This window comes from Pseudophryne corroboree, chromosome 6, assembly GCF_028390025.1.
Source record: "Pseudophryne corroboree isolate aPseCor3 chromosome 6, aPseCor3.hap2, whole genome shotgun sequence".
Lineage (NCBI taxonomy): Eukaryota > Metazoa > Chordata > Amphibia > Anura > Myobatrachidae > Pseudophryne > Pseudophryne corroboree.
This window is the reverse complement of record NC_086449.1, coordinates 680,412,432-680,425,838: the sequence shown is the minus strand read 5'-3', so window position 1 is coordinate 680,425,838 and position 13,407 is coordinate 680,412,432. Positions and strand designations below refer to the sequence as shown.

General features: G+C 40.6%; 1 protein-coding gene across 2 annotated transcripts in view; it reads left to right on the top strand.

Annotated features, from left to right (window-relative positions):
- SLIT3 (slit guidance ligand 3) overlaps nucleotides 1-13,407 on the top strand; it is a 1,129,203-nt gene that overhangs the window by 326,477 nt on the left and 789,319 nt on the right. The window lies entirely within an intron of this gene.

The following is a 13,407-nucleotide window of genomic DNA, read 5'->3' as shown; positions in this document are numbered from 1 at the left end:
ATTAAACTCATTTAATCATAATGTGTTCATTTTTAGCATATAAAGAGCTCTCATGCATTATATAGGCACGTAGGACCAGGCAGTCCCTGGAACCTTAACTGTAAATTCCAGGTTATTTTTGGAGACTCTTGATTAGATTGATTGACACCAATTGTTTAGTCTTGTAGGGGCATATTCAGTTAGCCGCTGGCTTACCATAAGAGAATAGCCTTGAGCTTTAACACCCAGAGCTACAGGTATTATTTAATAATAAACAAATTTCCTGCCGTGGTAAACCCACTGCAAACGCGCATTAACCCTTAGAGATCGGGTTAAGTATCTGGTGCTATGAATGAATGCGTTTGTGGTGGCTGCGGTAAGAGCTAAAGGCCCTACTTACCGTGGATTTCTGTTTGCACATCAGGAGGAGGAGAGCTGAAATCTACGGCATTTGCAGCCTGCGTATTTACTGCAAGCTACCATTGAATAGCTCCTGTAACTGCAACAAGCCAGCTGTAAGTCCCACGGCTAATTGATTATGTCCCATATAATAGTACAGCCAACAACCGTTGTCCTAAAAAAACGTCCAGAGGAAATGAAAGTTTAATTACAAATGTCAGCTAAGTTGATTTGTTTTTAAATTGAAGTAGCGCATATTCGCACATCTTTATAGTACTGTTACATTACAACGATGATGTCACAGGTCAGTGTAAAGTTCACAACTTTACATATATTCATAACTGCATAATTGTGCCCAGATAACATAATAACATAGAGACAAAAGGAGAGAGGGCCCTGCTCACAAGAGCTTAAAACCTAGAAGGGCTTTAGGTAGACACACAGGGGGAGATGTGTGTCTACCTAAAAATATAAAGGCCCAGATTTATCAAGCCTAGGAGAGTGATAAATAGCACAGTGATAAAGTACCAACCAGCTCTTAACTATCATTTTTCAAACACAGCCTATGACATGGAAGTTAGGAGCTGATTGGTTGGTACTTTATCACCGTGCTGTTTATCACTCTCCAGGGCTTGATAAATCGGAGCCAAAGTGTAGGAGTTACACAAAACAACCAATCAGCTCCTAAATGTCCTTTATCCAGCACAGTTTTTGAAATGATTGGTAGCTTTTGGCAATTGTACCACTTTATCTTTATCTCTCTCCAAGCCTTCATACATCTCCCCAGATAGATAGAAAAGCAGAGTAGCAGAGTTTGGAAGTGCAGAGGAAGATGAGTTAGAAGGACTGGTAGTATGTATGAATGAAAATATGGGGTTTAGAGTCACATTTCAAGGCTGGAGGACTGGATATTAGACTGATAGGGCTCAATTTAATACAGGTTGAATAGCACCGGGAATTAGCTCCCGGTGCTGTTCAATTCAGCGCAGGGTCATGTTGGGGAAGGCCGGTTTTCGCGGACTAAAGAGGGCGATTTGCTGCGAGAACCGTCATTCTCCGTCTAAAGTGCCCGGCGCAATGCTGTTTCTGCCATGCTAAGGGCAGAAATCAGCATTGCGCCACCACTGTAGGTGCAAGAAGAAATCCTGTTGTTGGGTGTCACAGCGCGCTGAATTGAAGAGCATAGGGAGCTAATTCGCACTGTATTGAATCGAACCCATAAAGTGTGGAAGAGTGGCCTGTGCGCGAGGGAGTGTGTACAGGGAAGAGGCTGGAGCTGTAGGGAAGAGTAGATTGGTTAAGGGTTTTGTAGGTGAGTGAGAGGAGAGAGCGGAACAACTGGCAAAAGGGGCAGCAAGGTGGAAGGACGGGAGATAGAGATTGTCAGATTATATCTGCTTGCTGTACTGATTCTTAATACATTGAAATCAATTTGTATATTTATTACGTTAGTCCTAAAATGGGAATGAAATACTAAAGTTACATTTCAGTAATATTTTGTGTTAATATTTTGCTTGTGATGTCCAGTTGTATTCCATGTGTTTATTTTTATTTTCTATTTGTGCCAAATGAATTGTCTGGTAACAGATGTTTGGCTTTAAGAAAATCATTTGGATAGGGTCCTTAAGCCTTTAGTAAAAGGTATCATCAATATTAAAATTATCTCTGTGGGAAGATAATTTAGAAGCATTGAACAGCTGAAAGTTATTTAATATTGCTTCATAATCAGTTAAACTCTGGACTTTTGTATAATTAATGTCTCCACCAAAATGGCAACACATACTCATTTTCTTAAATGCTAATATGCTCAGTGTGGAAAATGTTATCTCTACAATTCTATATATCCATACTTCTTAATTCTGCATCTACTGTAATTTATAATGTGCATCAAGAAGTTATAGTAATACACAACAAAAGTGTAAAACCATGGAACAGTTTTTGTGCTGACATGCGCTTATACATGTTCAGTATATGCACACGGAGGAGTATTGCAGATCATAAATAAGCCTTTCTGTGATTCCACACAGTTTTTTATTTAGATTAACTAATATGGGAGGAATTCAATTGTGCCTGATGCATTTTCATATGGAAAAAAAAAGGCTTTACCGCAGTTTTTTGCCTGATGCTTTTATCATTTTATCAATTATGGCAGCCCGTTTTTTTGCGTGAAAATTTACCTTATTCTGGCAAAAACACACAGAATCCGGGATAAATTCCCTGATCCATGTGCTTTTGCGGCTGTGATCATGAAAACGGGTCGGTTATTGGGGATATTTTTTGTCCTGCTTCCAGCCAAATTAAAAAAAAATCCCCAAAAGTGTCGGCTATCGGGACAATTGAATAACCCCAAGGGGCTCAATTAGCCTTTATAATTTACTGCTGCTAATTGAATTCCACCCTTAGGGGTATATTCAATAAGAGTTGGATCCATTCCGACATGCATTTGTCGAAATAGATCCGACAACCCCTATTCAAAGAGTGGCCAAATCCGACTGTCGGATTTGAACCTAATCTGACTGTTGGATTTGGCCGCTGCTGCTCCCCGGCGCCGACAAGACACCAGTTTCCGACTGGTATTGAATACACCCCTAAATCTCTATTGGTAATTCAACCACTAAAGTGCACCAGATACCCCTTCTCAATAATTCTCAGATCTGGATAATCCATTAGTCAATCTAGGCTTCTAATTAGGGCCAAAGAGATATTGAGGGACCCAAAGTACTTTAACCCTTTCTTATATGGAGCCTTTTTTTGGCAAAAGGAAGGGGAGAAGAGAGCCCCAATCTGTATTTTGCTTTGGACCCCATGCGGTCTTAATCGAGCCCTGATAACTCTCACAAGCAAATATAGCTCTGGACACCACGTGGCCCAAATTCCAAACAACCACATAACTATTTAGTCTTATTTTAGGACACTGTATTCACCTTAATGTACTTGAAAGATTTGGAGCTACAGTATGACAAGTTCAATGTTCCAAAAGTGTACATTAAAATGATATACAGTTTGCCACTAAAAGGCTGTTACAATTCTCACAAGCAAAACTGTGTGCAACAGTTATTATTTGTACAATCAATATGTTGTTTTTAATATTTATTTGCTTTTAGCATTACTAATTTGCTCCTGATCCGGTCATTTTATTTATACAACCTAATAGTGAACTGAACAATTTTCTTTTTGTAGAGTATTTTTTTTTCTTTTATCACAGGGTCTATTAATATATTGCCATTTTCGTTTTTTTTTTTGTTTTTTTTTGTTTTTTTAAAGCACAATTTCCTATTTTTACTCTAGCCTTATTTTTTGGTCACAGGTCTTGTTCATTGTATGCATTGCCATGTTCGTCCCTTTAAAGAGTTTCTGAATTTTCTGTGAGCCTTAAATTGGTACAACTCCGTTTTTAAATTTCAACTACAGTGATTGATTACTCCAGTCTAAACTAATTCTGCGTGAGCAGGAAAGGGTTTTCAAATTAAAGTTACTGTGCATTGTTATGTACTCCAGTCCCATGGATGGTAAAGCCTTAAAAGCAAAAGTCATGCAAGAATTTCTAATCTCTCTGGCCATAATCCAGGTAAGTAGGAAAAGTAAGTATTGGGGGGGGGGAGTCTAGTTTGTTTCAAAACAACCCAGTTAATAAATGTATGGTACTCTCTATGTGGGCAGCATTAACTGTACATCACTGGTTTAAACTGCTCGTAAAAATAGGAAGTTGTATGGTTAGAAGTATGGAGCCTCCTCTCCAGTGGCTCAGTTTGCAAATACTTCAGCACTGCAGGAAGCATCCGCACTGTGCTTAGCAGGGTCACTGCAAGTATACATATGATAACATATGCACTTATTCATGTAGTCATTGAGAAAGGGAAATATCCCAGGGAGAGGCCTTTCCACTAGTTGAGAAATTACTTTACTGAATCTAAGAACCATTTTAAGTTATATTAAATGACCTGGAAAAATATCCTCACCTTATGGCACGTATTAGAACTAATTTAGATATTTCAAATATTTAGCTAAATCTTGCCCATGGATTCAAACATTTTATAGCTTAAACCATTGATCCCTCATACAACTGAATAATGAAGGTAAAACACCTCTAGTGTAGTGACCAGTTACAATATTTGCCACTGCTAATTATATATGGAACGTTCTATATCCCACTTACTGTAAATTATAAGGGTTCTAGAAGTCTCAGAATCTTTATGGGGAATTCAGTTCTGCAGGAAGTGCGGTGATGCCTAGATGTGCACATATTGGCCAAATACGGTAGTGTCAACATTGCAAGTTTTCCCTCACACTTTTGAGGGGTGATGTCTGCAGGATGTGATGTGCCATTCAGGATATTGTGTCGACCATAGGCAGGCGTAAGGCCTTCTTTAGAGGTGTGTAGTCACATCCCACTAACAGCAATGTCCCAACTCTGCCCACTCACTTCCTGATGGGGGGTATCTGATGACATGATAAGACTGGATACATGTCAGGCTGGATACTTGTCATGGATGACATCATGAGGTTTGATACATGCCCTGGATTAGTGTTTGCCGATCCAGGTTCATTCACATTATTATTATTAATATTAGAAAGGGCTCAAAAATCTTAGGTGTTTTTTTTTTTTTTACCCCTATAGAACATTTCCATAGGCATAAAGGGAGGGATGTAATGCGCCGCCCAAGTTTGGCCAACGTGCAGGATGCCAGACGACTTTTTTTAAAGGGGCAATCACTGACAAGGCAGGGTTTGTCTTGTAAGTGATTGCCCCTTTAAAACAGCATCCAAATTTGGCAGGCATCCCGCACGTTGGCTGAATTTGTGCGGCATTACATCTCACCCACCATGCCTAAAGAACAAATAGGCGGATAACTGTGACCGGAGAGACTTAAAAAAAAGTCTGGCACACATCGAACAGTTGAAGTACATACAGCTCATTAGCACACCTTTGATCTCTCTTTGATATTGGGTATTTCACAGGAGTCGGGGGTCAGGCTTAGAAGGAGTGTGATGCGTTATGCGGAGTCCCGGGCAGTGCCGTTTCTTGCGGCGGGCGAGCCGTGCAACCGCACGGGGCGCCCGCCGTGGCACTTCTTCAGCACTTTGAAACCCCCTTCTCCCTCCTCCTGAGTGCCCAGCTCGGGGGGGCGGGGTTTCGCGGAATCACGCGTTTGCGTCGTGATGTCACGACGCAATCGCGTCATTCCGCGAAACCCCGCCCCCCGAGCTGGGCACTCGGGAGGAGGGAGAAGGGGGAGCCGCGCAGACGAGGGAGAGGCGGCTGAAGAGTGGCGAGAACCGCTTCAAATGTAAGTCAGCCCCTCTCCCTCTCTCACCCTCCCTCCCTCCCCCTCCCCACCACCTGCCGTACTGTGTAAAATGGGGACACCTGTCTGCCGTAATATGTAAAATGGGGACTCTTGCCTGCCATAATGTGTAAAATGGGAACCTGTCTGACGTACTGTGTAAAATGGGGACACTTGCCTGCTGTAATATGTAAAATGGGGACACCTGTCTGCCGTACTGTGTAAAATGGGGGCACATGCCTGCCGCAATGTGTAAAATTGGGGCACTTGCCTGCCGCAATGTGTAAAATGGGGACACCTGTCTGCCGCAATGTGTAAAATGGGGACACTTGCCTTGCGTATTGTGTAAAATGGGGACACCTGTCTGCCGCAATGTGTAAAATGGGGACACTTGCCTGCCGCAATGTGTAAAATGGGGACACTTGCCTGTCGTACTGTGTAAAATGGGGGCACGTGCCTGCCGCAATGTGTAAAATGGGGACACTTTTTCCTGCCGCAATGTGTAAAATGGGGGCACGTGCCTGCCGTACTGTGTAAAATGGGGACACTTGCCTGCCGTGCTGGGTAAAATGGGGTAGCGTGCCTGCTGTAATGTGTAAAATGAGGACTTTTTTTTATTTTTTTAATATCCTGTGGTGGCAGTGTTGATGAGATCAGATGAGGCCACGCCTATCTTAACAAAGCCATGCCCATTTTAACGAGGCCACGCCCCCTTACCGGGAGCGCGCGCGCCTTCGGCGCGCACATGCTTTTCCTCTTTATATCTATGGGGGGTCGCATTTTTAAATCTCGCGCTGGGAGCCAAATTGGCTACAAATGGCCCGGGTGCCGCATGGCGCCTCATACACACTACGCTAACGACCCCCAGGGGAGCCAGCCAGCCAGCACATATATTACATACAGTAAAACATGCATGTTTATATGTGCTAAGCAGTTCCCCCCTGCATGGTATGTATTATTTTTAATTAATAAATAGATTTCTAAAATGTTTCTATACAAAAAGTGAGGTTAATGACAATGTCCTGTTGTGTAGATTTACATTCCACAAAAAATGTATGCTGCCACGATTGCAGTCGTAATCTCACCTAGATTCCCTTATGATCGCCCAACTTTGCATTTTATCATTTTCATCAAAGAGATTCTGAGAACAAACCTATCAGCTGTGGGGGTCTTCACTGCAGGCTTTGGGGCAGCAGTAAAAGTGTGTTAGGACCACAGACCCCCGTAGTGGCACTTATGAGTGCATTGGATTGCTAGGGAATAGAGACGGAGCAAATCGTTTCAGTATGGCTTGGTAACCGAAGCCAAGAGGGTGAGCAGTAGGAGAATTCCAGCTATGTCATGGGAAATGGCTATAGTCAAGCATTTGATTAGCAGCAGAGTGCAAATCCCCTGAGTCAATGCCAGGGTTCAGGAGAGCAAGCCTTTGGTATTATGCCAAATTGTTGCCATATTTCATTGTCCTTTAAAGAACAGACTAACTCGCTGTCTATTGATCTTTCGCTAGCTATCTACCGTATTTAACACAAAAACAAAAAGGCAAAACATAAACACTTAAGCGTTTCTGGGTTGTTGTTTTATTTTAATAATGTGTTCCCTGGTGAAACCAATGAGCCATTATGCCTGCCAATATTTTTAATTTGATTCCCTAAATAGAGATTTAAAAGTTACATGATAGGTTTCTGGCATCCACCATTCTGCATCTACTGTTCCCATTGCCAGGAGAATCTGAGGGTCTATTACTTCCTGTGTGTCCCTTGATGCAGTGTTTATTTAATTTGTTTTGATATGGACAAATCAATTAGAGTGAATTTTGGAGTCATTTTGTGAATTTACATTGTGTAAATATGATGGATAACACTTGAAGGGTGTTACTTGATATTCTGCAACATCGTTCAGGGATTCGTACCTGAAGCAAAACATTCATAACCTATCGTTAAAGAAGATAATTATATGTGATAACATGAAAATTGCCCTGAGAACAGGGACACGTATTTTCTCATATGAGAAGACAGCGGTTTTATTTTTTTTATTTTTAAATGATTTGTTTTATTAAAGGTATGTAGGGAATAATGTAATTCCATGTGACCACGGAACAGATTTCTATATGATTTATGATTATTATTGAGCGGCTCAAATATACATTTAATATGGGAAATTTATCATAAATGTCTATTGCACTGTCTATTTTTTTCCTTAATTAAAAGCTAGGTTCAGGTAAGGTTTATTAACACTGAGTCACACAAAGAAAATATATTTATATAGAGATTTGTAAATGAATATGGTGCTGCTTGTATTGTTATAACACCACCATCCAGACACTGCTCAGCTTCTCACAGCACATATGGACATAATTTGTCCAACAAGGCTGAAGACCTTGACCATGCGGATGAAGAGCGCCCCCAGAGTGAAGATGCAAAGGGAGACTGTGGGGATGGTATAAACTGCTTAATTATTCATTTTGGCTCCACCCCTTGCATCACAATGCTGCCAGTCACAGCATCACACAAAGGGGCAGGGCCATTATGCCACGTTTCACTGCACTACATGCTTTGAGCCACTTTCCTGCAATGATGGGAGCTGGTTGCAAATGGCGCTGCGAAAGGGATGGAGTAAACACAATCCTAGCATTACTTGGGAAAAAGGTTTCAATCCACACTAGGTTCAAGGAAAATGGAACAAAATGGCAACCCTACCACACATACCACAGGAAAGATTTTTTTTTAAATGTGTCCCTTATGCATTCTTCCCAACATTGGAGATCTTGGCAGCGGTATGTAAGGAGTAATTGCAGTACGGATGGTGTAATATTTAGCATTACTGCCTCACAGCACTGAGGTCACGGGTTCGATTCCCACCATGGCTCTAACTGTGTGGAGTTTGTATATTCTCCCCGTACTTGCGTGGGTTTCCTCCGGGTACTCCGGTTTCCTCCCACAATCCAAAAATATACTGGTAAGTTAATTGGATCCCAACAAAATTAACCCTAGCGTGAATGTGTGTACGTATACATGTGGTAGGGAATAGATTGTATGCTCGACTGGAGCAGGGCGCTGCGGATTATGTGTGCTCTATATAAATAACTGGTAATAATAATAATAATAATTGCAACCCATTGTCTGTTTGCTTACACTTCTGTGTGCATGGCCACTCCCCACCCATTATTTCTGCCACACGCTGTGGAAACGTCTGCCTCCATATTGTTCGTCAGTGCAACAAATCCTCACCTCCCCCCATGAGTTGGGTCACAGGATAGTCCTCATAAATTGTGAATGTTTTGTGAAAAGCGGGATGTTTGGGAGGTATGCTTATGTCCACAAGAAGTGCTTATTTTATTTATATAGCGTACACACATTCCGCTTTACAGAGAATATTTGGCCATTCACATCAGTCCCTGCCCCAGTGAAGCTTACACTGTATATTCCCTATCACATGTATACGCACACACGTTCACTCTAGGGTTCATTTTTGTTTGAGAGCCAATTAACCTACTTACGGTATATTTTTGGATTGTGGGATACATTCCAGAGCTTGGATGCTGTGGGCAATGCCAACTGTAGATGGCCTTACCCTTTATAAGCCTATGGGCTTTTTTCCATCTTCCCCATGAGATGGCTCTAATGAGATTCTTCCCAGCACCCCCTGCGGCGCCTGCATCATACGACACATGCACAGATGAACTCCCGGGTCCTAAACCCGGTATTCCCCACACTCTCTTCAGGATAGCTGTCCTTTGCTAAAATATTCATGCATAAGGCATTAGTAAACGCTGACATGCATGCGATGAATGGCGAGATGCATTGCATTCACAATGCGAAGCATCATGTATCCTGTCCTGTATGTTGTAAGCAAACACCTTGGAACAACTTAATCTCTATGGGGCAATACAGAACCCAGTTTCTTTGTAACTGGCTTAAAGGCTATTAGGAAACAAATACTCTCTGTAAACACTGCAGATCGGTATATTATTGCAGGGTGTGGATTATTAGATCTACACAAAATGTCTACAGTCAATATGTCGACCACTAATGGTTGACATGCATTGGGTCAACTGGGTCAAAATGTCGACATGGAATAGGCAGAGAGTAGAAAAGGTTGTCAAAATGCCCACATGGAAATGATCGACACCAAAAAAGGTAGACACTATTTTTTAATTTATTTTTTGGTGTTTTGTCACCTATCTGCCACAAGCAAGCCCCGTTAGTGTACCACATCCCCTCGCATGGCTTGCTTCGCTCACCATTATTCAGGCAAGGTCACAATCGCAGTCCACGTGGATGGTAACGCTGTAAAAAAAATTTTGTAAACGACTTGTGTCAACCATTGTCATGTCGACATTTTGACCCTGTCAAGCTTTTGAACCTGTCAACCTTGTGAACTGTCTATCTTTTATATGTCGACCTTCTGACCATGTCAACCTAATACATGTCGACCACTAGACTTTTGCTTTGTTCCTGAGTCTACTGCGCTCGTCTCTGGGAGCATGGTGCCCATGCCTTTGTTCCGGGGAAATAGAGCACCATGCTGACATGGGACTTACTAGAAAGCGGAGAAATAATTATAACTATATATGGGTGCAGTGTGGGCCCTGCTGGACACCCTGCACCCATTATAGATATGTATGCAAAACTCTTCATAACCCACAATTACAACCCTCTTACACCCCTTCAGCTACAAGTGGTGATGAGAGTGCGTTGAATACAACTTGCACACGCTGAGGTACAATTGATGTACAGTGCGAATACATTCCCTGCAAGTGTTTTGGTTTCCAATATCTCTCTAACTCTAAATCTAATATGCTGCCTCTTCCCAGAACCCTGAATGGTTGCCAAAGTTAAACCTGGTAATAATTTATAATCACTTAAGTGATAGTGATTTTGTCCAGTAGAAACAAGCTTGTGAGCTCGAGCCTTTAATCTTCAGACCACTCCTTGACTGTGCTGCTCTGATTCCTAAATTGTACTGAAAAAGTCTCCAGTTTCATCACAGACCCTCATCCTTCTGAAAACCCCACATATCAATGTTAAAGCCAGATGTCATTAAAGGCTTCCCTTGAGATTCAAGGATGTCAGGAGATTTAAAGTCGTCATTGTGGCTGTCTCAACATGGTTTCGTGCAAAGGGGCAGTATATGCACAGATGTCAGGTGCTCTTTAAAATTGAAACCTACATTTTTGTAACTGTTGTCTGTCTGGAAATTCATCCGGTCACCTTTGAACATTACAACCCTGCAGCTCCTTCAATACCCGCTGTTGTTGTTTTACATCAGCTCTTGTGGTAGACTTTGACTCTTGGCTAATACAACAGTACAAAAGTTTGAGTTTCTGTTTTGCTTTTGGATTTTCTCTCTGCACCTTATGTGCAGTGTGTGCGTGCGAGGTCCCTGAGCTAATTGCTGATTCAGACTTGAGTGTCCTTGAATTGCTTTTTCAGCTTGCCTCTGACCTTATTTTTACATTTCCCATATACGTGTAACATTAGAACATCCTTTTATGGAACAATTCAGGATGATGAGTTAATTTTGCAATTAACTGGTGGAATTATTTAAAAAATATGTATCTGATTTTTAGATGGCAATTTTAAGACTTAATAAGCTTAACCTTTTAAAACAAACTCAGAATTTAATAATTTAACCTTATATGCTCCATGTTCAGCATTACAGCCAAGGTTTAAAGTATAGACCATATTTGCTGCATTTTATTACATTATTTATCAATTTTTTTTCCTATATAAACCTTTTTTTTGTTAGCTGTATGAATGACTGAAAAGTCTGTACAGGTTGAATATCCCATATCCAAACATTCAGAGATACGGAATTTGGGGAGTGAGACTGAGATAGTGAAGCCTTTGGTTTTTGATGGCTGTGTTTAATGCACAATGTTATTAAAAATATTGGCATAAATTACATTCAGGCTGCGTGTATAAGGTGTATATAAAACATAAATGATTTGTGTGTATGAACACAAACTTTGTTTAATGCACAATGTATATTATAACATTGGCTAAAATGACCTTCAGGCTGTGTGTATAAACATAAATGCATTCTGTGCTTAGACTTAGGTCCCATCACCATGATATCTCATTATGGTATGCAATTATTCCAAAATACAGAATGCATTTATGTTTCATATACACCTTATACACACAGCCTGAAGGTAATTTTTGCCAATATTTTTTATAACTTTGTGCATTAAACAAAGTGTGTCTACATTCACACAATTCAATTATGTTTCATATACACCTTGTAAACACAGCCTGAAGGTCATTTAATACAATATTATTAATAACTTTGTGTATTAAACAAAGTTTGTGTACACTGAGCCATCAAAAAACAAAGATTTCACTATCTCACTCTCACTCAAAAAAGTCAGTATTTCGGAATATTCCGTATTTCGGAATATAAGGCTATGGGATACTCAACCTGTGTATGTATATATATATATATATATGTGTGTGTGTGTATATATATATATATATATATATATATATATGTGTGTTTGTTTGTGTGTGTGTGTATGTATGTGTATATATATATATATATATGTGTGTGTGTGCATGTGTGTGTATATATATATATATATATATATATATATATGTAAAACAGGCCACTTTTCACTTATTGCAGACGTATGCACTATATATATATATATATATATATATATATATATATATATGAACACATATGCCCCGTCACTCCAGTGAACTATCTAGGTCGTGCTGTGCGCCGGTGCCCTCCTTACGGGGAATGCACCCCTAAATATGTATTGTTTGGAGGGAGGCGGCACTCTGGAGACTGTAAACAGGCAAATCTCACGAAACAACAGTGTTTATTCTGTCAACGTTTCGGGGATCCAGCCCCTTCCTCAGGACATAAACATTGTTGTTTGGTGAGATTTGCCTGTTTGCAGTCTCCAGAGTGCCGCCTCCCACCAAACTATGTGTGTGTGTGTGTGTGTGTGTGTGTGTGTGTGTGTGTGTGTGTGTGTGTGTGTGTGTGTGTGTGTGTATAATATAAAGCATCCGGAAAGTATTCACATCGCTTCACTTTTTCCACATTTGGGAATACATTTTTTCCCCTCAAAATTCTACACACAATAACCCATAGTGAGAAAGTGAAAAAAAGAGCCCTCTGTGACCTCCTGCCATTTAGATAGACCCTGTGGTTTTATATCTTATACATTTTATTATTTTTAGACCCTATCTTAATAAAATCCTGTGTTAAATTTTACATTTTACTTGGACCACCTACATTTTTTAGTCTATCATATGGGACATAATGTTCTAATCTAAGACACCATTGGTCGCTTGAACCCTTATTCCTCACTACTGTGTGTGTATACTTTGCAACATTTGGTTTTAGAAAAAAATTAAACTTTGTCAGGCACCTGCATGATGAAGGTCTTTTGAATAAAACCGAAACAGTGCAAAGTTGGGGGTAACGACCCGTTATTCTGTCCAAGTCCTGTGAGTGCCGCTCCTTCTACTATTGTGTGTGTGTGTGTGTGTGTGTGTGTGTGTGTGTGTGTGTGTGTGTGTGTGTATGTATGTTAGTATGTAAAATCTAATTTGTTTTTTATTTTTTGTAAAGAAAGGCTTAAGCAAGCAGTGATCAGATATAATGCTTCCTGAGACAGCTGTAATGTTTGCATGCTTCGGGCAATGCAGCCCAGTGTGCTGTTTAGCTAAAGTACACACTTTTAAAACCTGAAGCTCGGAATTCATGCTTTGCTCTTTCCATATTTTAA